At 38.2% G+C, this 25,557-nt stretch overlaps 1 protein-coding gene and 1 non-coding gene across 5 annotated transcripts in view; one reads left to right on the top strand and one right to left on the bottom strand.

Moving 5' to 3' along the window:
• Grm7 (glutamate metabotropic receptor 7) overlaps positions 1–25,557 on the top strand; it is an 819,622-nt gene that overhangs the window by 352,194 nt on the left and 441,871 nt on the right. The window lies entirely within an intron of this gene.
• LOC117715903 (U6 spliceosomal RNA) lies at positions 22,098–22,203 on the bottom strand. Its single transcript, XR_004607689.1, has one exon. It is a non-coding gene; the product is annotated as a U6 spliceosomal RNA (small nuclear RNA).

Consider the following 25,557-nt stretch of genomic DNA (forward strand, 5'->3'; position numbering starts at 1 on the left):
CATCACATGGTTCCCAATGTGAGGCTGGAAAGCAATCTTCACTCTGTGGGATGGAATGTTTAGTTAGGTCTGCAATGGAAAGAGTGAATGGATGTTGGTGGAATGGCATATTTACAGCAAAATATTGAATAAGGAGAACTGTAACCAAAGCATAAAAGAAAAACTACAATGAACTAAACATATGTATGTACCAATAAACTAGAAAAAATCTGAAGATTCTGCCCTTTTTAGAATTTATTTCTGAAAGATTACAGCATTTCTTGCAACCTAATGACCATTATGGGGAATTAGATTTCTTTTTCTATGTAAATAAGAGGTATATAGAAATTAGTTAAAAGCTGTATGTTATGGCTGCTGTCTTGATGGGGTTTTGTAGGACTAACAGTAGAAGCAGGTGTATCCATGACTCTTTTGTCTGTTCTTGGGACTCTTTTTCTCCTATTGGATTGCCTTGTCCAACCTAGATATGAGGGCTTTCACCTAGTCTTACTGTATTTTGTTTTATCCTGTTTATCTGCTGTCTTTTGGAGGCCTAATCTTTTCTAAAGAGGAAACAGAGTCTGGAGGAAGAGGGGATGTAGACAGAGGGGCTAAGAGGAGTGGAGAGAAGGAAAATCATGGTTGGGATATATTGTATGAAAGAAGAATTTATATTTTCAATTTTAAAACCTATAAAGTTCTTATAAGATTACAATACAAAAAATGTATTGATAAGTAGGCTTTTATAAAAATATAAATATTTATACACGTTTATTTTGAGAGACAAGCCAGTAAGAATTTTTGATGCTCATTTGAATGCACTTAATGTTGGAAAGAATTGTAGATATTTTTATGGTTTGTGTAAGGTACTTAATAATAAGTGAGAGAAACCAAAGACTGAAGCTTGAAAGGGGGAAACAAGAAGTGATAATCAGGATACCTAGCCTGGAAAACCTGTGTGAAAAACAGGGGTTTCTTAGGTTATTGTATGCTGTCTACAGTTAACATGGGGGTTCAATTCTATTCAATAGGCCATTGGCAGAGAGACATAGGGTAAATATCATGTTAGCAGAGTTTCCCTGAGAATATTCAGAGAGGACCCAGGGAGGTATGCTATGGTCATCAAGGGGTAATTGAAAGTATAAATAATCAGCAGGATATTGATTCCTTCCAATGAAACAAACAAAAAAAAGCAAAGAAAGACAATACAATACCAAGAACAGAAACAAACATAAAAACACAAGAGTTTTATTGACTGAGAGAAGTGAACTAGGCTGCAAGTCCAGTTAATTATTCTCTCAAATAAATTACCTTAATTACTTATTACTTATTTTCAGAGTTTCAGTATCACTATGACATTATCTTTTTATAGAGATAACATGATGATATAATAAAATTCACAGAGGAAACATGGAAAGATACCAAATGTCACTCAAATTCCATATGTCAGTCATTTGATTCAGGGTTTCTATCATTATAATAAAGTAGATAGCAGATAATTGCTATCATGTCCTATATTGGATGATTATGGTCATTGAATTTTTATTGTGCACTTGTTAGAAAACTATTTTAGGCCACAGAAGTCTGGGTCAGATGGTGGCCTTGAAAAAGAATGTCATAGTATACTAGCCACTATCTGATTCACAATTTAAAATATTTCAGTCCATTCAATAAAGTCAGTTCCTGCACCTAATCCAGTGACATTTCATATAGATATAGTGGCTTCCACAAACATTCCCTGCTCACCAGAATTTAATGTGCTTACATAGGCTGCAGCCTTTGAAATCTGTGTGTAATCTAGTACAGAGAACACATTATCTGTTATTACTATTCTATGTGTGTCTCTGGAAGCACAACATGCAAGTAATGAATCAACTCCATTTACCAGAGAACAACCCTTTTGTTTGAATTATTAAAAGTGATATTTAGATAGAGAATATGGATATAGGAAATCTACTCTCTGCTTCTTCTTCCACCTCTTTAACAAAGAAATCAATGAGTAAATAAATAAGTAAAATCCTTTTGTATACCAGACTAGGCCGAAGAGTGAAAAGCAGAGGTTGCTGGACCTTCCCTAGACCTATTTTTCAAGGTTGCTTAAGAACTGTTTTCAAAATTCGTGCTTCACTTTTATTCTAAAGTAGATATTCATAGAATCAAAACAGGTATTTTATTACCCTTTGTGGAATGGTTGACTAAAACAGAATTGAAAAACTGGATTTGATCAGCATTTACATAATCCAACTACTGATAACTCATAGCATAACTCTAAAACTATGCAGACAAGCACTGAGAGGTGGCTCTGCACCTACTGCTCTTGCAGAGAACCTTAGTTCAGTTCCTAGCACTCACATCTGTGGCTCATAGTCACACAGACACATAGCTGAAACAAACAAGGAAAAGCCTTACAGATGATACAAGGAGAGTTATTGCAGCTGAGGGAGAAGAACAGGGATCTCAATGTTGTGAACATCTCCTAGGTTGTCTCCTTGCCTGGTCTCTACACTAGAAGGAAACCTATAGCTGCGAGTAGGAGGTTCAATGGCATGTTCCCCTTTGGCACAGAGAGTCTATGTTAATAGTAGGAACTGCTCCATGGACAGATTAGAAAATTTACAAAGAATAGAAGTTTATGTGACTCCCAATTATGGAGGCCACAAAACCCACAGGCTTGCTACCCAAACCTTCTCTGCATCTAGTAAACATCTTTCTGCTATCTCATAAGGAAGCAGCATCCCATGGACAAGCAGAACAAGCATGCTATTTAATGTCTCTCTTCTTTATATAAAGACACCATTTCTATTTGGAGAACCCCACCTTTAGGACCTCATCTAACTTCAACTACCTTCTTAATGTGTGGCCTGCATTTGCATTTAGTGTAATCATTCAGTGACTAAATGTCAAAGACAAGGACTTTGGTGGGGATATAGTCAACCCCAGCAGGGAAGAGAGTAGATATGATTTGTGTGTTCTAACCATATGAGTAACATCATCACTGCAGCCCAATGGTAGTTGCACAAACAGGGAGAAAAATGAGCATAGTCGTGACTTAGTTCCACTTTCTTGGTGGTTTAGGTTTGGTTCTGTAGGTTTCCCATCTTTGCCTAAGAGTCACACTTGTCAGATAATGTTTACTATTAACTCTCAGACTTTGTACAAGTTGCTTAACCTTCCTTCGAATCTAGAATTTTCCTTTGGATTTTCTTTTTTTTTTTTTTTCCATTCCCTGCAAAAAAAAAAAAAAGATTTTACTCAAGGAGTGGCTTAGAGTGTTACCCAATGAAATGCATAAAGGACACAATACCACTCAGCACATGCTCTTGAAAAGCTGCTACTTTTATTTGCTTGGTCACTTCAGTGAACGATTTGATTTTCAAAGCTGCCTTTGTTTTGTACGTGATAAACTCATGTAAAATTATTTAATAAACCCTTGGCTACATTGGACTTGAAGGAAGAGTAAGGAGTCTATGTCATACAGCAAGCAACAGACCTTTCTTACTTACCTTTACAAACATTCCATGATTAAGTATAAATGGATTTGGTCACCCCTGAAGGCCAAATAGAGTGGAACTCATCAAAGGGAGTGTGAAAATTCATCTGATGTTCTTAGATCCCTAGCATTTAAATGTCAGTTTCTTATATGTGAAGTGAAGGCTATGTGGTGACATTGTCACCTTTTTAACTGGAAGGGCTGATAGTGTATTGCCAACTGCTCACATTTTATAAGCACATTTAGTTTATACTCCATCTATGGTCTCTAGACTTGTGATACTCACTTGAATCTGAGAAGGGCTACAATCTCTCTGGATCCTTCTTGTGTGGAATCAACTCATTACCTTAATAAGGCAATGTGAGTGTGACAGAAAGCTGACATTTAGCAAAGGCTTACCCAGAAATGTTCCCTGTTTGATAATACACTTTAAGAAAACAATTACCCAGAAATTTTGCACATAGTAAAATCTGGCTTATTTACATTGTGTAAGCCACACACAAGCATACTAGACAGGTAATAGGGAGAAGGTAGCAGAAAGATGTTTCTAGCAATAATAAAATAATTCTTCCCTCAAAGACAATATTCATGAGAAGTGTTAGGTTCCCTACTATTACCTTGGGGATTGTCTAGATTCTACCATGCATACCAGCTAATAATAGAAGGCACTGGTTTACTATAGTAGCTCCCTGTGGTGTTCCAGTCTATACAGTTCAGGAATACTCTTACAATGTGGTTTGTTCTTGGACAAAGCTGCACAAGTAGCCACATAAAGCTGCATATCATACCAGGCTACCCCTGTTCTTCACCTGCTCCATCAACATATGGAGAAAACAGACACCTCCAACTGAGCACTGATTGTATCTTTATGCTGCTTTCTGACCAATGTAGGATACCTCATCTCTTTGCCCATCCTTTCATGATAATGATGCAACAGCATCCTCCTTAAATACCGTTATACCTTAATACACATTTAAATGTCTCACAACCCAGAATGGTTCTTTTCTTGCCTTGGGTTAATTTTTACCTAGAACCTCACATGGCTATTGTTTATCCACCCCTCAGCTCTCAGCTCACCTTTATCATAACACTTACAACTCCAGTAAATTCTCCATTTTGTTCATGTATTATAGTCTCCTTTGCTAGAAGGAAAGGGGGTATTTCCTTGCTTAACACAGTTTCTAGATTATGCCCTCATGTGTGAAATGATGAGTGAATGAGTCAGGAAGAGTTCATTTTGTAGTGCATTGAAAGAAACATTTAAGAAAAAAAAAACATAGTGTGTCTATCTTATAACTGAAGAAGAGAAAAAACTGGATACTGCTCAGAATATCTGTGTGGGTTTGTGGTAGTGTGCTTGGGGAAGAAACTCCTGGATGTTTTCTGATAAAGGAACCACATCAGGTTGAAATAACAGTTGTTTCATCTGTGAAACTGTAGACACATAAGCAACACACAATATTCACATGCACACCAAGCAAACTTCAGAAGTGTTCATAAGACACTGTGGAAACAGGATCTAGCATTTCCCAGTAAACACAGTCAATGTAGATGTGAAGGTGAGTGTTATGTGGTGATGCTTGCTGGGGATGTGGTCAGGGAGAAGAAATCATTCTGGAAGGATGAAACAATATGGAAAATTTTCTGATTAGTAACTTCAAGGAATATGTCAGAGAAGGAGTACCCTTAGGGATAATTGAGAAGTCTTGTGTCACGAGCCGACTTGAAAGGGTGAACTTGACAGGATGAAGGTTCCCTCAAACAGAAAAAAAATCTGCCTCAGCAGGGACTCATGAGTGTGAACATGTAAGTGTTTTGTGGGAATTTCTTTACTCTATCTGTTTTTCAGGTTCATAGTACAGAATAAACCAAAGAAACCTCTATTCCCTTCAAACTATCATTTGGGGGATCCTAGGGAGGGAGCCTTTCAAGCAAGGGCAAGTCAGGTGAGAGACTTTCTAGCGAATTTGTTTTCCAGGCAAGACATTTCCTAAACATCAGGCACTTTATCACTCTTTTGTTATCATGAATCAATTATATCACCCAACAGCATCCATAAAGATACTCTGTGGGGGATATTTTCACCACTCATTTTGATAAAAAGCAAAGTAATATTTCATACACAGAGTTGATCTTTCAGAATAGTCATTAAAACCGACTTACCGCACACCAAATAAGTTCAGGCGCTAGTTCCTCACAGGAATGACAGATTTCAGACACAGGTATTCCTTCAACATAGCTTCCTTTTTCGGTCTCCTCCAAACATAAAGATTGAGCAATGAGCCCAAAGGCTTACAACTGGCACACACAGTGATATATTTGGATACAGCCAACTCTGAATAGAAACGTAGCACAAGTAAGCAAATTTTATCTATAACTTATGACCAATGAAAACAATCGCTGCAGGCTGCAGTGTGGTTATGAATATGGACCAGATGATCACAGTTCTGTTGCTAAGGTATATTTGTGATGAACGTTAGTTTTTTGAGGGACTACCATTCTGGATGATGAAGATTTGTAAACACTTTAATGTTTTCTCCTGCTATTTTTCTAATTGAGTGATTGGCCTTAAGAAACTTCAAAGGAGTATTTTTTTAAAAAAAAACTCCACTCTTTACTTCTCACTTCAGAGTGATGGGACTCTCTTCGCTGTACATTATGCAAGGCATCTTTATTGTGTCTTTATCCCCAGCCTTTGAAGTTTGCTCCTCTTGGAGAGGACTGGAGTTTTGTCCTCAGCACACATACTGAAGGCTCACGACTATCTAGAACTAAGGCTCCAGAGGATCCTATTCTGGAGCTTTTAAAGCACTGGAACACACACACACGCACACACACACACACACACACACACACGCACATTTTTTTAATGAATCACTATATCACACATTATTATTTTTTCAGTTGAAGCTGCCCAGTTATAGAATAACCATTAGTCATTAATAGCATGTGTGTGACATACTTTAACTCAAAAGCCCACAATTTAACCCCCGTACAACAGTGTTTCATTGGATGTTTTCTTTTTCGTTGAAGCTTAAGCCTAATTTAAATAATATCTGTATTTATTCTTTGAGAATTCCCTACATTTATAAACTGTACATTATCTCCTCCTTCTTTCATCTCCTCCAAGATCCCCATCAAACATCCCTTTTCTTCCCTCTTCTTGTCTTTCCATATGTAATAATCCTCTTAGGGCTTTCCACATATGCATAGGGGTAAAGTTAAAAATAACTTAAACAGGGGACTTAAACAGGGGATTATGGCATGTTGATTAGGTAAAAGAATTAAGCCTTATGCTAAGATTAAAAACCATCGCCCTACAAATGAAGAGCCTGGAAACAAACAGCAGCAAATAACTAAGCAAAGATAGGATAGGTACCTGCAGACAGATGCTAAAGAGCACACAAGGAAAAATATAGAATGTGTCCGCCCAAGCAGAGCATGGGAAACTCTGGGTCCTTAAGACCTTATTGCAACAGGAGCTGAAATGGTGTGTGTGTTTCCTGTAGCTTGTTCAAAGTGAACACAACAGCCTAGGCCTGATGGTAGTCTGGAGCCAGATGGGACCATCACAGTACAAATGAGCTGCTTGTGGTCATAGCCTCACAGGTACTCATTTTAAATGAGTGCAAAGTAGATTTTAAAACCTACTATCTGTTAGAGCATCTGGCCCATGAGCTGCACAGTAGATTATTGGCATTCGAAATCCTGCTTTGGCTCTGGGGTGGATTTTTCTATTTTTGAAGAATGTTAAGTTTTTCGTGTAGAATCTTTGAAGATACATTATAGGGAAGCGCTACAGCTGTTGTCTGACGGTTAGAAAGACAGTAGTGCAGGTGTCATAGCACCACGCCAACATGTCTCTCAACAGCCGTTTATCGGCTAAAGTCAAAGAATGTGGGCCCCACAAATGTGACAAACTTCTAAGAGATTCTGAAAACCTGAGACTGTGAAGCTAGGGAGATAGCCTAGTCAGCAAATTGCCTGTCATGAGAGAGCAGGAGGCCCTGAGTTTAAATCCCAGAATTTACATTTAAAAGTCTAAGTAGGGGGCCAAACAGTGGTGGTGCACACCTTTAATCCCAGCACTTGGGAGGCAGAGGCAGGTGGATTTCTGAGTTCAAGGCCAGCCTGGTCTACAGAGTAAGTTTCAGGACAGCCAGGGCTACACAGAGAAACCCTGTCTCGAAAAACAAAACAAAAAACAGAAACAAAATTCTAAGTAGGATGGTGTCTAGTTGTAATGTCAGTGCCTAAAAGACTGAGACAGATTGCTCTCTAGAACCCTCTAGTACTCCAACCTAGCCAAACAGCCAAGCCTGGAGTCAGGGGGAGATCCTTTCTCAGGAAAACACAATGTACAGTTTATGAGCTAGAACATCTGAGGTTGACCTCTGGTCACCTCATACACATACACACATGTACACATGCTTTAATATGTGTATCTATACCCACAAAGACATGTGTATACATGCATGCACACATACACAGACACACAGACACAGACACACACACACACACACACACACACACACACATACACACATGTGACGAACTGATACTAGAAATGAATCTTAATTTCCTGTGTGGAGTCTGTCAGAGCAAGAGCCCCCATCTGATGTTCTGTACTCTTGAGTCTCTAATTAAGTGTGTTCACTCTCCAAATATGTCAGAAGCATGGCTGTCTTAGAAGCTCAAGTTCTGACCCTATCAGACACTAAATAAGTGACCGCCTGGTGGCAGAGCAGAGTGCTGTAGGAGCCAGGAATCGGTACAAAGATTGAATATGTGAAAAGCACTTAATAGCAGACTGTGAAAATGTAGTATTTTCACACCTTGGTTTCTTTTGATGTATGATGAAGGCCATTACATATGTAAAAAACAACTAAGTCAACTTGCTTCCTATCTGCCTGACCCAAGCTGAGTATACATATGGTAAGACTAGTGGCCTTTAAAGGTACAGTACTATTTTTGTTGTTTCATTGGAACTATAGACATTAATTCCATCCTGAGACACTGACTGAAGATCAGAAAGGAAAATATTCATCTATGTATTTGGAATCAGTGGTGCTTACTTAAGTGATTGGCCAGTTGGATAATTGTGATGTTTTTCTCAGAGATTAGATCACATTCAGATTCACCACATATAAGTATAAGAGGTGATACAGCCTGGTAACTCTATTTAATTCCGACAGTCTAGCTCTCTATAGATACAATCCAAAGGGAAATGATGATGATCTGGACATATGATTAGACTCAGTTTTGAGTGACATAAGTGTCTATGTATACAATTCACTAACCCACAACAGGTAGACAGAGTTTATCATATACCAGGTATTTCCTCAGTTTCCATAATTACAGCTCAAGAGGAACCATCCATTAAATATTGTTAGCATGTACACCTTGCTGGTGTGCATCAGTGGCAAACAGAAGTCTAATACATTTGTTTTATTGCACTAGAGACACGCAGGTCTAACTCTGCCACTTTTAGAGAGAGCTATAAATAAGGGCACTCTTTCCCATTTCTAGAGATATTCTATCCCAAGAAAGAAACTTGATGCTAACTTAAAAATCATAACTAAAATGCAAATAGTTATAAGACATCACATACTAAGGTGCAGATTCTGTGGTCAGTGCTGTTCTTGGTGCTCTCTGACTGAAAAGTGAATAGGAAGAGCTTAAGCAGGCCATGGGGACCTCATCTATGGTTTGCTTTCTCTTCTCAGAGCTGCCTTTTACTGTCCAGTTTTAGTAGCAAGTGTGACAGGTGACCTTGCTATCTTCTGTTTGGGGCTATGTCATCACTCTGCTTTTTATATCTTCCCAAGATGGCCCAGCTGAGAAAGAGCAAGTCCTTTGAAATCATTATATCCTTAATCCTCCTACATGCCCAGAAAGTACACACAGAGCTGCAGGAAAAAGATCTAGCCATCAGATGTCCCCTGGAGAGTCCTCAAGAGAACAGAAGAAGCTGGGCTTGGGGTCATGTGTTAATTCTGACTCCAGGAGAGCTTATGAGTCTGAGTGAGTTTCTATAGCAAGCAGACAGAAAAAAAAAATGTTAATAAAAAAAAATAAGAGAAAGGGCTGAAATTGCTCTGGGAATAAGTATGAGGACTTAAACTTATCCCTAGTACCCACTTAAAATCCAGATTTGGGGACTAGAGAGGTGGCTCAGTAGTTAAGAGCACTGTATGCTCTTCCAGAGGTTCTGAGTTCAATTCCCAGCAACCACATGGTGGCTCACAACCATCTGTACTAGGATTCAAAGCCCTCTTCTGGTGTGCATGAAGACAATGTATATATATGTATATATATATATATATATATATATATATATATATTAAATAAATACATATATCTTTAAAATATTTTTTTAAAACCTAGTTTGACAGCTTGTATTTGTAACTCTGGTGCTAAGAGGTACACACAGGAAGACCCAGAGGCCTTGCCAGTCACCTAGTGTAGCAGAAATTTGGGGATTCAAGTTCAATGAGAGATTGTATTTCAAAAAGAAGTGAGATAGAGAGGTACTTGAGGAAGGCATGATGTTAATGTCATACACGCCAATACATATATGTGCACCCTACATATAGCACACAAAAAAATACTCCTCTGACATTCCTCACCATGATCAAATTACCAAATGAATGTTTAATAGGTACAATACTATATTATGATAAAACAAACAAACAGGCAAACAAACAAAAAGAAGTCCATAGCTCAAAGGAAACCACACCTAAAATAAAAACTGAACCCAACACTATCAAAATTCTCTTTTCCTGGCTAGAAATTAAAGGTTTCAGAAGAGCAAAACATGAGTGTACAGAAGAAAGCCTTCTGTTTGAACACAACACACTGGACAATCACCTAAACAACTACATAAAATTACAAGAGCTGGTCCTGAGAAATAAAGCCAGATCAGGAAATGGCACATTTGCCTGCGAAGGCAGAGGCTAATAGAAACTGCTTTCTGCAATGGTGCCTGAGTGATACAAGAGAGGATTGTTTGTGTATGGCCAGAGTCCTACCCACAAATTATATGCAGCAAGAAAATATCTCTGAGCTATCCAAGCTTAAACACTGTTATTGCTCACCCTGCAGAGCCTTACCTGGGGAGAACTACACAATTGCTCTGTTTATGTTAACTGAGTAAAATGTATGCCATTTTATTTTCAACTCAGCAGAAGCTTTCAACTCACAATTTGAGAAATACATTAAGTATAACCTCCCTGAACAGATTTATTGTAGTGATAATTTACACAGAAACTGGGCATTGAATAACTTACAAAATCATATCCTATTTTTAAAAATTTGGGCAGTTCCTATTTTTAAATAGGCTGCTGGCTTTCTCCCAAGTATTATAAAACAAGGTTGATTCTAAATTTAACAATAAGTAGCTTATTTTATATCCACTGCACTGACACTGGAACTTTTACCTCTGTTTGAAGAGACACTCTATGTTACATAGTGTCATTCTCTCTCTCTCTCTCTCTCTCTCTCTCTCTCTCTCTCTCTCTCTCTTACTTACTTTCTTTCATTTATTCATTTACATACTTTGCTTTTTCAAGACAGGGTTATTCTGTGTAGCCTTGGCTATCCTAGAACTCACTTTGTAGACTAGGCTGGCCTCAAATTCAGAGATCTGCCTGCCTCTGCACACAGACTGCTGAGATTAAAGGTAAGCACCACTGAAGAGCATTTCTTTAATTTGTAATGGCAGTTAGTGACTCCTCACACAAGACAATGATGCTTTCTGAGACAGCTCTCTAGCAACATTGTTTGTTGTCTCAGAGAATTGGATTCTAACTAATTCTGTGCCTTTGAGACTTGTAATTAGCTGTCTTTTAAAAATAATTTCAGTGATTAAGAGCACTTACTGTTCTTGCAGAGAACCAGAGTTTAATACCCAGCATCTATGTGTAGCCGTTCAAAACTACTTGTAACTCCAACTCTAGGGGATCTCACACCTTTGATCTCTATGCATTCTACCCTCAAGTTCATGTATTTACAAACATATGTAAGTGTATACACATAATTAAACATGAAAAGAAACTTTTAGCCAGGCAAATTGGTGTGTTTTTAATCCCCAGCAAAAGGGATTCAGAGGCAGGCAGATTTTTGAGTTCGATGCTGGCCTGGTCCTCAAATCAAATTCCAGGACAGCCAAAGCTGTTACACAGAAAAGCCACTGTCTTGAGAAGAAAATAAGAATAAGAATAAGGAATAAGAATAAGAATAAAGAATAAGATAAATAAACAATAAGGAGAGGGGTTATCACAGTAAATATTTTGGATAATGTTTTGATTACTGATTGTCATCTTTGCAAGAACTAGAATCTCTGACGAGACAACTTTTTGATATATCTGTGATTTGTCTCAGGTTAATTGAAAGAAGAATTACCCTAATGTGAGTAGCATCCTGAGATACTAGACTAGATTCAATGAAGAATGTTACCTGAGGTCCAACATTCATTGCTCTGTGGTTCCTTACTGTGGTTGCAGCGTGACTAGTTGCCTTAAGCTCCCTCAGGCATAGATTGTTTTCAGGGGAGATTATGTCCTTTCATACTGCAAGCTGTAGTCCACCTTTCATCCCTTAAGCTGCTTCGGGCCCATTATTTTATTATCCTAAGGAATGTAATTTAAAGGCCTAAGATGTAAAAATAAAAAACACAAAAAAGCAGAAGTGTGAGAATATACAACAGAAACATATATGCTCCTGTCATTCTGTATGTGATGGTGGTCTATGCTTCCTTGGAATTCTGCCAGGAACAATGCCATCACCAGATCCTTCATCTCAGATTTCCTGGATCTGTGAGAAACATGAATGTTATCACTTATGAAATTTTGGCTTATGTTATTTCTCAATAAATTGTGGAACTCACATACAGAAGTGTTGTAGGTTTAAATGACTGCTGACTAGACCTTGCTTGTCAAGAACAGACACTAAGCCTAATGTCAGATTCCTGCCTGAAGCCCACTTCCTTGTCCTTCGCCAATGTCATATTCCTGTCAAGCAGCCCATTTCCTTGTCCTAGAAGAAAGAAGTAATTTCAGGCAGTAATATAAATCTTAGGCTAAAACAAAGAAGTAATTTCAGGCAGGAATCCAAATTTTAGGCTAGAACAAGGAGGTAGGCTTCAGACATAAAAATGACTTTGGGCTAGGACAGGGAAGTTGGCTCAGATACTTTGGTCATCCTGATAAGCCCCTAGAAACTGTGATCACAGGAGTGTTCACAGAATCTTGTTTATTGCCTTGCGTGTTCCTTGACTATTTGCATCTATTGTATTGCTAGACCCTCAACCTAGAACTGACCTTAATACTTGCATGTAATTAAAATGGTATAAATGCAAATAGGAGGAGGGGAGATAGGATAAGGTGTTTCTAGAGAGAGAAAATGGGGAAAAGGGATGGCATCTGAAATGTAAATAAATAAACTATCCAAAAAAAGAAGAAGAATAGACACTATGAAAGCATGTGCTGAGAATCTCCATTCTCATAACAACCCTTTCGAGAAAAGTTCCTAAACTTCACTAATGAAACCCAACTATGGTTACCACTATGGGTCATCCTTAAAACTTACTGTTGCTGTTGATATATTTCTTTTGTTTTGTTTTGTTTTTCCCAGAGTGACTTTACAATTTACCTGGAAGTCAGGGGTTTAGAGTTGTGTTTACGTGATAGCTTCTCTGTCTATGTCCAGGCAAAGAGAAGAAAATGCTTCTAGCTGCTTTTTATTACGACACTAGAGACTTTGCATGCCTTTCTCCCATCTCACAATGGTCCTTCGCACTAATTTAGAGTGAAAGTGAAGTTGAAATACTATATTTCAGAAAATAAAATAATAACTTTCAAGCAGGAATGAAATCTGCACATCACGACTTCCATTTAATTATTAGTGAAGAACTGGGGAGATATGTTCAGTGGAGACTCCAAAGAGTCTCATTTTAACAGCTCAGGATGTTACAAATTAACTTTCTGTAAACATGAAGTTCGTTTTTGGAGGGTGTCACAACCACCTTCTGCAGGACAAAATTGACTTGCATGTCTTTAGACAAGAATCATGTTTTCCTTGCCATTTCCCTTGCTAATTCAGAATTTAATAAGTTTTGTTGGTTTTGTTTGTTTGTTTGTTTTTGTTTCGTGTTCTTTTGTTTCTCGAGACAGGGTTTCTCTGTATAGCCCTGCCTGTCCTGGAACTCACTCTGTAGACCAGGCTGGCCTCGAACACAGAAATCTGCCTGTCTCTGCCTCTCAAGTGCTGGGATTAAAGGCATGTGCCATCACTGCTTGGCCTTAATGAGTTTTGAAATACTAATGCTAATAGAATGATTCAGAAAATCTGAGTCTTCTTGAGCTCATGAAGCTTTCCAAGGAAATGAAGTTTGCAACCATTGCTGCATGTTGGACTTTTAACTTGTTCTATACTTACATAAGTATAAAATGCAATACAAACACCTTTTCCTCTGGACTGGTTTAAATAAGGAAGCTGGTTATTTCCCTCCCTCACCATTATCAGATGCTTATCACACCATAAGTCACTCTCTGATTTTTTTTTTTTTTTAAAGCAAACAGGATTAGACTAATCCCTCTTAGAAAGACCAAGTGCAGTTTAGTAGAACCTGCCTGGGCCCCACACACCAGAGGTCCACTTAATTGTTCTGGGTTTACTTCCTGCATCTTATTTTCATATAGCTCCCAGATGATTCTAAAACACAGCCCTGGCAGAGTGCTACTGCTCTAAAGGGCTGTGTACTCCTTGCCAGGCTTTCATCTAATTCTGCAAGGGTTGCAAAACCAGAACCCTTTCGGGTGCCAGGCTGGTGATGTAAATGCAGGAAGAGACTGCTCCTTCTACTCACACAGATTGAAGTTGACTTTTCTGCTGGCTCAGGCAGACAGGTTGGTTGAGGAGCAAATCTGGTCTCTGAGCTGCCATTTGCCTACTCTTAATTTTGAAGACTGGAAGATCATTTCCTCCTGCCCTTAGCTACGTCACTCACTCTAACTCTCTGGCTTCTGCAGTTCTATCTACCTTTTCCACAGGATTTTTAACTTCACTGATTTTCGTCAGAAAACCTTCCAACTACTCCATCTTTGTAGGTCCTTTGTCTGTTATCTCTTATTCTTTTGTATGATTAGCTCTTGAACTATAAACTTCATCAGCCTCACTTGAAACCCTGAGAATGCATTCCCAAGCACCTTAAAATTTCTGGGGCTGAATGTAGGATGGGGCTACAGAAATGACGTTTATTTTTATAAATGTTCTCTCTATGCAGTCCAGGATACATTCAAACTTAGGATCTGCCTCTGTGTCTAAGGGATGGAATTCCAAGTTCCTTGTATGGTATCTGGTGATACAATTGACATCTGTAGGCAATCCCTGTGTGATACTTCTGCTGCTGTCCCTGAGGAACCCACACTCTGAAAGCTACTGCTTTGCAGAAAGGTCTCAGTTTTCTTAAGGATTTTTTTTTTTTTTTACAACACTGGTGCAGTCTGTTCTGGGCACGTTTCAAAACCATTACTTTCTCATTTAAGTTATAGCTGATATGAGCAACTGATGAACTCCCCGCCAGACTCTAGTGCATTGAAACTTCACTGTGGACAAAGGATGTCGGTGGTTGGCTCATGACAGTACCATTAGCAGCAGTATCAGTGATAGACAAGTTTGGATTACTAGGTGGGCTTGCTCCTTAAACATTGTGTTAAAATCCATATTTTTATCACCTTCATATTTTCTTAGAAAAATTATTTCCACTATTCAAATGCCTAGCCATTCTGGTGTCTCCCAGTTGGTGCCTCAGTTTGGATTAAGAGGGACGTGCTCAGACTAGTGAGATGTTTTCATTGGTGTAAAGTGTTTGCTGCCAAGGTTGACACCTCGAGCCCAATCCCAGGATTCACTTGGTAGAATAGGAGAAAAACCACCTGCATAGCCCCACCCCCACACCAACCACACATACGGAAGAGTTTGATAAAAAGATTACTGTTCTTTTCCCCCCATTGCATATTCTTTATCCTCAAAATAGTGTTAGGACCCTCAGCATCAGTGTGGTTCTAGTGACCAAGGCAAAAGAATATGTTTTACTGCACAGCCTACAAATTGTAGCTTGCTATTTAAGAAATCCTTTCTGTAATTTCTATGCAAATTAAAGTGTAAATACAACTCATGTCTCTAGTCTCTATGGAACCAAGTGTGTCATCTCCCTATCCCATCTCCCATTAAAAAAAAGAAAACAAAACTAAAGCCTCCAGAGAGAGATGCTTCTGCTTCCTATTATCTCCAGGGATTCTCGGGTGAATGACTTGGAATCGTGTTCAAACACCTGAATTCTACTCTTGACAGCTGCTAACTATTGAGAGTGCTCTTCTCCTGAGACCTACGTCTCTGTGTTAAGCTGGTCTCACTCATTGCCATCCAAAAGAATTAAGGAAAGAATCAGCTTACATGTCATGACACACACGGAGAAGAGAGATCTACCTACCCAGTCACACTGATTCATGCTCATTTTTTTTTCTTGAAGAATTCCATTACTGTGCATTTAAAATACAGTCATTAATCAATTCTGGCATGCATTAACTCTGCACTAGGTGTACATACTATCAGATGGTGATAGATCACACTCAGGGTGGAAGTACTAAAAAGGAAGCTCCAACTAATTTTTCAATGATTGTAGCCCAGTCCAGGGTAAGTCATTTCCATGATGCAGGTGTCTGAGAATCTTCCATGTTTCTTGTAAGTCCAGAAAACTCATTGTTGACACCACACCAGACTAGGGTGAATTGTCTGAAGTTGGTGCCCTATCTGAGGTGAGTAGATAAATTTTTTGATCATGTCTCCCAGGACACGTTAGCACACCCTTCTGCATCCCCATTGCTACATTTCCTCACTCTAATTATATTCTCAGATTATTTTTTTTGCATTACATCATAAAATACATCACAGTAAACTCTTATCTGCTGTAGGATTCAAGCCCATAAAGATGCACTCTCATTTCTATAAAGGGACTGGACTGAGAGTAACACACTTGTAACACCCAATCTACTGTTATTTTGGTGGTTGCTTTTGGTTGTTCTGGTTTTTTTTTTTTTTCCTCAAAGAAGTACCTGATCAATGCTTACTTTGAGCCCATACTGAGCAGGAGGTGCAAGTTATGGCTGCTCCACAGCAATTGTGTTATATGATGCTTTGTAAATTAGCACCACTCTGAGTGAAAGAGAGCCTTCTCATTTAATGATTGTTTCAATAATTTACTATAATGGCAATATTTGATTCATAGCAATGCTGAGCTTGATAAATTTCCCAAGTTTCTCCCTCCTTGTACGCATACATGTACCCACTACCTAGGTTAGCCATATCCCCCACCAGAGTGGCCCATTTGCAATAAGGGGTGAGTCCACATTCGCATATCACATTCACCTAGAGTCTAGTATTTATGATGTTTTAGAAGAAGTATATACTCCATAGTTTTAGACCAGAATATAATGATAATCACACACCATTTTACTGACCTTAAAAAATCTATCCACATGTTTAATCCTTCCTTTTCACCCAAATTTAGCAATCACTGGTATTTTGGTCATCACTATAGATTTTTCATCCTCCTCCAAACATCATATCCTTAGTAACCTTTTCAGATAGACATTTTTCCATTGCATAGCATGCATTAAAGGTTCGTTTTCATCATGTGCTATTTCATCATTTTGATTTACTTTGGTTTATTTTTCTGTTCCTTGAATGGAAGAGTTCTCAGTTGCTTGCAAGTTTGGGCAATTATGTATAAAGCTAGTATAAATATCCATACATAGGCTTTTATGCAGAAATTAGTTTTTATTAATTTGAGTAAATAAAATGAGTGCACACGGCAGATTTTATGGTAAAAGACTATTTACTTTTATGAGAAAGTGATGATTACATGCCTCTATCCTATTGGAAGCAAATGAGAAGGTTTTTGTTTGCTTGCATGTTTCATTTTTTTATGTACAGAGTGCTGAACTTGGAGCCTCAAGCATAGAAAACAAGTGCTCCAATATTTAACTATACACATAGCCCTTTTATTATTTTCCTACTAAACCTCACTAAGTTGCCCATGAAAGGCTTGAACTTGTGATCATTCCGATGCAGTATCCTGAGAAGTTGGAACTACAGGCTGGCACCACCATCAACACTCAGCCTGGAGGAGGCTTATTGATACTACACATTTTAGCAATATTTGAGATTGTCCTTGTTCTAGAATGTAACCATATTATCAGATCTAAAAGACCCCCCCCTACTTTTTCCTCATTTTTAGATGACTCACTGAGTTTAATGAGAGGTGCTTATATAATGTTGAATAGGAGTTACTGAGTGGATCGTGTGCTACTTTTAAGTGGCTACCCCACATCCTCTCTCAACAACTGTTAACTGCTATAGTCATTCAAGGTGGCCTCTTGTGAGCACCTCTTCCATTTCTGATGATATGTTGACTAGCCCAGTTTTTGGTATATCTTTGTGCTGTGTGAGTAACTATTGCCCATAGGGAATTAATGATATGTCTTCATTGTATAAACTGGTAAGTCTCATAAAGACACATTCAGCCAAGTTTTATGGACATACCTCTCATTAATTCTCTCTCCTTCTCCTCCTGTTAATACTATTCATTCACTAGACAGTTACACTTCTACTTTAATTTTTTTTTTTTGTGTGTGTGTGTTCTGTATATCTACTGATATATAAACCTAGGAACCACAGATGATAAAGAACACAAGTATCTGGCTTTCAAAGTCTTATATTTCAAATAGTATAATCTTCATTTGCATACATGTCCTTGCATATGGCATATTTTCATTATTTATGTATTAATAAAATGTTATCTTGTATATTTATATATACATATATATATATATATATATATATATATATATATATATATATATGTATATACTATGTTTTATTTATTCATTTGTTAATGAATACCTAACCTGATTCTATTTCTGCCACTTTGGTGTTTTAGCTATTTTGCCTAATCATCCAAACACATGACAATACACATATGTCTGTTAAGTTCATTGTTCTCTTGAATGCAGGGATTCCAGGTACCTAACATTGTGCCATGCTAGAAAATTCAATTATTTATTTGAGTTCTTAAACTACCTATTCAAGTTATTTATTTCTTGGTAGATTTTTCACACCTGGTGCATTGAAATGAATTGATCTATTTTGTAGGCCAAGGGTTGTTTGTGATATTTTTTATTGTGATGTCCCTAAGATCTGTAGTGGTGTCTCTTTGCATTTCTGATCTGTTTTGTATCCCATATCATTTCTAATTTTAATAGTTAATCCTACATAGGAATCACACTTCTTGCTCCATTTAGACCATTATTTTCATGATGTACGTGGGCATAAAAACATGCTGGTTTGGCATGATCATATATTAGCTATAGTTATTGCTATTATACTGAGAAACAGCTCTCTCTCTCTCTCTCTCTCTCTCTCTCTCTGTGTGTGTGTGAGAGAGAGAGAGAGAGAGAGAGAGAGAGAGAGAGAGAGTTCAATTTATAGTCAGTAGCCTTTAAAACAGTTGGCTGCTTTGAACTTGAACCATTTAAAGATAATATTATCACTGGTGATAAATCTTGACAAAGAAAGTCTGCTGACAATCACCTAACCTAACAACTGTACATAGCCAATATTTAAATGTTTCTGCAAGAAAGAACTTGAAGACATATGGCAGCTCATAACTAGTGTCTTATTACACATTATCCTGGAGTTCAGCTTCAGCCACAGGTTGTATATTTTAAACATTTGGCCCTGCTGCCTCTAGGCTTAATTTTTCAAAACCTACTTTATTTAGAGTTCTTAACCTCTTCAACCTCCCTTCTAACCCACTGACTAGAGGTAGGAGAAAAATGTTAATAGGAAAAGACTTGTGTGGACCTGTTTATAAGTAATTCCTTGAGGTGACACCACTCTTCATATCAGTATTAAACTTGAATCAGTAGTGGTAGCACAATCCAGTCAAAACAGCTAGGCTCCACTGAGTCTGCACAAGTCAGTTGAAGCAACCAGAATCAGCCAGAATACCACTGGCTGTTCTTTGATGAATTTCACTCTATGAAGTGAGGACCAGTGAAGACAAGTGAAGAACGGCAAAGAAGCTAAGTGTTGCATGGCACTGCAAGGCAAGAGAATCCTCTCACTGTTTTTGGAGTTGTATTTGTATTCTTTCTATACATCAGGTACCCTCTCAAATGTCTACTTTCAGCGAATCATCACATGCCCTTTCACAAAACCGCTTCCAGAAAAACCTCACGACACAATGGAGGTGTTAAAGAAACCAGAAATTTCTACTTCAGACTCGGTTTTCTAAACTGTTGCAGTACATAGGCCCACAATTTATCTAAGAAAACAAGGAATGTGTGAGCTAAAGAAAGGTTGACATGCTTTAATTTTCCAAGTGACACTCATTTTCACCTTTATTTTATACAATATCCTCATGATTTAACAGATCACTGTCCTATATTTATTAAGTTTGATCAAAATCTTCATTTCAAACCAAGGAATAGTGGTCTAGATTCCAATGTTCAGAGTCTCAGGCCACTTCTGGACATAAGAAGAAATGGTTCTTTCTTTATATTTTAAATGTTTTAATTGGATTATCTGTGTTCTGATAGTGTTTTATTTAAATATAAAAATTGTTATATAATCTAAACAAAAGAGACAATAAGCATCCAAGTCCAGTATAGGCATGTGTTAAATATTTCATACTAACTAGCTGTGATACATGCTGGTAGGTCATATTTTCAATAGGTTGAGTGTCTTTTTCTTTTAGTCTACTAGGAAAATGACTAATAATTGATGAATTTTCCTAAGATGTGAAGGAATCTATTATTGCTAAGAACACTATTTGTCCATGACTATATGTACTAATATTAAATACCATTTTCTTATATTAAGTCAATGCTGGTATAATTACTTTATGGGAGGTTTGTTTACTTACCATAATAAGAATATCTTGGAGCTGAAAGGGCTTGTGGCCCCATGAGGAGAGCAACAATTCCAACCAACCAGAGCTCCCCAGGGTCTAACCACCAGCCTGGGAACACATAGGGAGGGACCCATGGCTCCAGCTGTATATGTAGGGGAGGATGGTCTTGTCGGGCACAGGTGGGAGAGGAGATCCTTGGTCCCATGAAGGCTGGACACAGAGTGGGGGGAAATTCGAGGGTGGAGAGGTGGGATTTGGGGGGTAGTTGGGGGGTACATCCTCATAAAAGCAGGAGGGGAGATGGGATAGGGGGTTCCTGGGTTGGGGGGAATAAAATCTGAAATGTAAATATAATATCCAATAAAAAATGAAAAATACAAAAGAATATCTTGAGCTGTGATAAAATGCTACAAAGCTATAATTAAAATATAGCCAAAATGTAAGAATGTGGTTAATGAAAGGCACATTAAAGCAACTTCTAAGGTCAGAACTTTAATTTATTAAACATAAGTAATAGGTTTTAGCTTTTATCTTTCAGTTTAATTCTATTATTATTGAAATAAATATGAAATATATATATATATATATATCCTGAAATTTATGACTTATCTACTTTTTAAAATATTGTTATTTAATCTATATTTACAGTCCAGTTATCATCTCCCTCTCTGTCTGCCCTCCAACCGTTCCTCATCCCATTTCTCCTCCCTTGTCTCCAAGAAGATGTCCCCACCCCCACACTTCTACCCCACCAGACCTTTCCACTCCCTGAGGCCTCAAGTCTTTCCAGGGTTAGGTGAGTCTTCTCTCACTGAGGCCAGACCAGGCAGTCTTCTGCTATATGTGGCAAGGGCCTCATATTAGCTAATGTATGCTGCCTGATTGGTGGCTCAGTGTCTGAGAGATCTCTGGGATACAGGTTAGTTGAAACTGCTGGTCTTCCTATGGGGTCACCCTCCTCCTCAGCTTCTTCCTGACTTTCCATAATTCAACAAGGTTCCTGGCTTATGTCCATTGGTTTGGTGTAAATATCTACATCTGACTCTTTCAGCAGCTTGTTGGGCTTCTCGGAGGGCAGCCATGCCAGACTCATGTCTGTAAGCACAGCACAGCATCAGCAATAGTGTCAAACCTTGGAGCCACCCCTTGAGCTTAATCTCAATTTGGACGGGTCACTGAAACTTCTTTCCTTCAGGCGCTTCTCCATTTTTGTCCCTGCAGTTCTTTTAGACAGAAACAATCCTAGGTCAGAGTTTTTGATTATGGAATGGCAACCTCATCACTCTACTTGGAGTCCTGTCTTTCTACTGGAGATGGACTCTACAAGTTCCCTCTTCCCACTCTTGGGGATTTCATCTAAGGGCTGTCCCTTTGAGTCTTGAGTGTATCTCACCTCTCAGGTCTCCGGTACATTCTAGAGGGTCCCCCCACATCCTACTTCCTAAGATTGTGTTTCCATTCTTTCTGCTGGCCCTCGGGGCTTTACTCTGCCCTCCCCCCCAACACAGACACAAAATACCTGATCTTGTTCCCCTTTCCCCTCTCTATCCCCTCTCCCACAAAGGTCCCTCCCTCCCTCCCTCTGCTCCCTGTGATTGCTTTCTTCTCCTCCCAAGTGGGATTGAGGCATCCTCACTTGGGCCCTATGGCTTGTAAAATATAGAACACTTTATAATCTGCATGTCATCCTTGTGCGGCTGCCATGCTAATCTTCACTGTATCGTTCCAATTTTAGTAAATGTGCTGCCAAAGAGAGCATATTATGTATCTACTTCAAACAAGTAAAATTTTAACATAAATAAAAATACAATTAATATGTTTTAATATTTAAAATAATTAATGGTTTTGTAATTTCAATAAGGACATGCTCACATAACTGATAACATACTAAATAACTGGTTGTCTAGCATTCTACATTTTAAAAAGTGATGTCATGGATCATTGTTCTTTTTACCTTACTAAGCTTTTTGAGACCATCTGCCTTTCTTTCTTTAATTTACTACTAAAAAATATTATCATCTGCAAACTTCACACATCAGAAATATGCAATCAAGCTACAAAACAAGTTGCAAAATGAAATCTCTTCATGTTTTAATTGACTTAAAATTTTTATGTTTGGGTTACATTTCTAGCTATGCTCAGCCATGTGAAGCCCAGAGACTACAGGTTGGACACTGTTTTTCTTGATTCATATGTTTATCTGAAAATGTTTACTGAGTGTCTATTTATACTAGTCCCTACATAGTTCTTGGGACAAAATCATGCATATGATGACATTATCATTACTCTCATTACCCTACTATATAAAACAAGAACACAACCCAGTTCATGAATTATGAATTTTTATGAACTCAGATAAAGTACAGGGCTGAATTTAAAGCTATGTTGGGAGAAAAGACCTGAGAACCAGCACTGCCTTTGCGATGCAGGGAATTCTAACATCATCAAACCTTGAATGGGTTTGACACAAACCTAGTAAGTACCACTCAAAAATGGAATCACTGAAAGGAAGCCTATCATAGTGGCATGATGATTTTAATTTTCAACAAACTCTTACTGGTTTGTTCTCAAGAGAAAGGCAATAGCAGATCCAGCAGAGGTGATTTCTGTAGTTTCTCTTTGACCATGAGAATGTGCAGTTCCATTCAATAAGAATATTAAGTAGACCCCAGAGAATGCTTTAATTTGGCGATGTAAATGAAAACTTGTGTCACAGATTTCGTCAAAACTGAAGTTAATAGGAAGGTGTAGACACTTAACAAATACTGTAATGATTTTTCAAAGAAACAACAAAACAAAACAAAAAAATTTATTCCCCAAAGACATAAAATCCAAGCAAACAGACTTTATTTTAAATAATAAAGATATAAACACACACACACCTGAAACCAATTCCCTTGGGTTGACATGAAATGATGTTAATTTCACTGCACAGCCCATATTTCCTCTGACTTCACTTGGAGTCCAACTAGAGAAATTCCAGTAACAATCTCTATTGGAAAGAGGCACCTCCTCCTTCCTCTCTGCATACTTGATTATATATGAATCGAACACATGACTGGTCAGTCTGGAACAAGTCTGAAAGCCTGAGCTCATCAAGCCTGGTGTTAGGACTGTCTCTACTTCTGACAGAGATGAAGAAACAGAAGGGCTGAGGGAGTAGAAGAGATGAGCAACAGGGGAAGTTCTTTGCACAAAGAGAACACAAAACATAGTAGGAGCCAACCCTTCAATTAAAGATTGGGCCCTTCATGGTTTCACAGATACAAATCTGTTAGATCCAGGTGCCCTTTTTCATACCATTAACGCTTTATAAAGGCTTCATGACTGAGGATGCTAGCATATGGCGAAAGGACAGGGGTAGTAGGAGAGTCAAGGTGGGAAAAAAAGACAATTTACTGTCACTAGGTCAAAAAGAATTGGTATTCTCAACTACTGGTCCAGTTGTGGTTAAGATCTTTCCTATGGGATCCAACTATACCAAGCAAGGGACCATGTTGTGTTGACTATTCGTTCTGAAAGCAAGAGCTGATGCCTTTCTCTGTAATAACTGGCAATGTATTTTGTGTATAAATAGAGGCAGCAAGTATCCACAAAGGATCTGTGGTTTTACATCAAATTTTAATCCATATTGTGGTCCGAAAAGGCATATTTACTTTGTCACATGACAAACCTAATGATTCTAAATAGAAAATATATCAAAATTCAACATTTGATATTTTCATTAAATTTTACAAAATTGTTTCCCCTTCATTCTTGTGAGCTAAGTTCAGTTCATTTATATTAGAAAAGCTTGGTGTTGTCATGTGGAGCCAGTATACCAGGATGAGATGTCCTTAGTCTCAGAAGACAGTGTAGCTAATTTCCAATGTGATTGTCTACTGTCATTGTTTCTGTGGACAGTTGCAAGACCCATACCTACTAATCTGTCTAGAGCCATCAATACCCCTAATCATATAAAACACTTCATAGACACCCCAGAAGTTCCATGCATGTAATGCAAGCTGAGAAAACTATAGCATAAATGGTTATAAAGATAAAATGGAGTGTAGTTTTCATGGAATTGTGTACCAATAATCATGTTTGAACAAAATTTTCTTGAGGCACCAAGTGGTCTGTGTATTAAAGCCAGTACATAAGATGTCAGCAACTAATGACATGCTGACAATCTCATATGTAATTTGTATTTACTTCTAACATAGGTAGGTTTCTCTGTTGCTATCATAAATCACTGACCAAAACCAAATTTAAGAAGAAATTATTTGTTTGGTAAGGTCACACTCTATTGCAGAGCAGGAATTCAAACAAGAAATAGTAACCAAAAACTGAAGCAAAGACCATGGAGAAACGCTAGTTATAGGCTTCCTCTCTCTAGCTTTGCTTGATCAGGTTGCTTTCTTACACAATCCAGGACCACCTGCCTAGGGGTGGCATGAATCACAGTGGGCTTGACACTCCCTCATGAAGCACTAATCAGTAATGATTCTAGCTTGTGTCACATTGAAATTAAACATAATCTAACATGCACCAAACCTTTGTAAAGGCCAAGAAGTTAAGAGTGGTTTAGGAACCGTGTCCTGTGGGATTGTGCAGGCTTGTGAGGAAGCTTTTATCTCCATGGCCAGGACTTCAGGTCAGGAGCTGTGTTATTGATTTTAGCATGGCAATTTTCGGATACCAAACTTACTCTGAACAGAAAAATAAGAAGCACGTATGCTTTGTTTTATATTTCTTTCTCACAAAGACATTTGCCTCTTTCTTGCTACATATCTTAGTCCCTCCCTCCCTCTGTCTCTCCCTCCCTCCATCTTCCCTCCCCTCTCCCCTCTCTCTTTCTCTTTGTCTCCCTGTCTCTCTATCCCTGCTCCTCTCTCTCTCTCTCTCTCTCTCTCTCTCTCTCTCTCTCTCTCTCTCTCTCTCTCTCTCTCTCTCTCCTGGCAAAGGTAGTAAGGGATGGTTCTCTTTGCTACTCTCAAATGAACATGAACACTTTCCCCTCTCCAGGCAGGTAAGAGGTAAGATAATTGATGAGGCTTTCTGTTTCCCTGCACTTGGGTGTTCTTAAAAGAAGTCTGAAATGCTGGAAATAACATTGCCTTTAAAATAGTCTCTG

This window comes from Arvicanthis niloticus, chromosome 9 (genome assembly GCF_011762505.2).
Source record: "Arvicanthis niloticus isolate mArvNil1 chromosome 9, mArvNil1.pat.X, whole genome shotgun sequence".
Lineage (NCBI taxonomy): Eukaryota > Metazoa > Chordata > Mammalia > Rodentia > Muridae > Arvicanthis > Arvicanthis niloticus.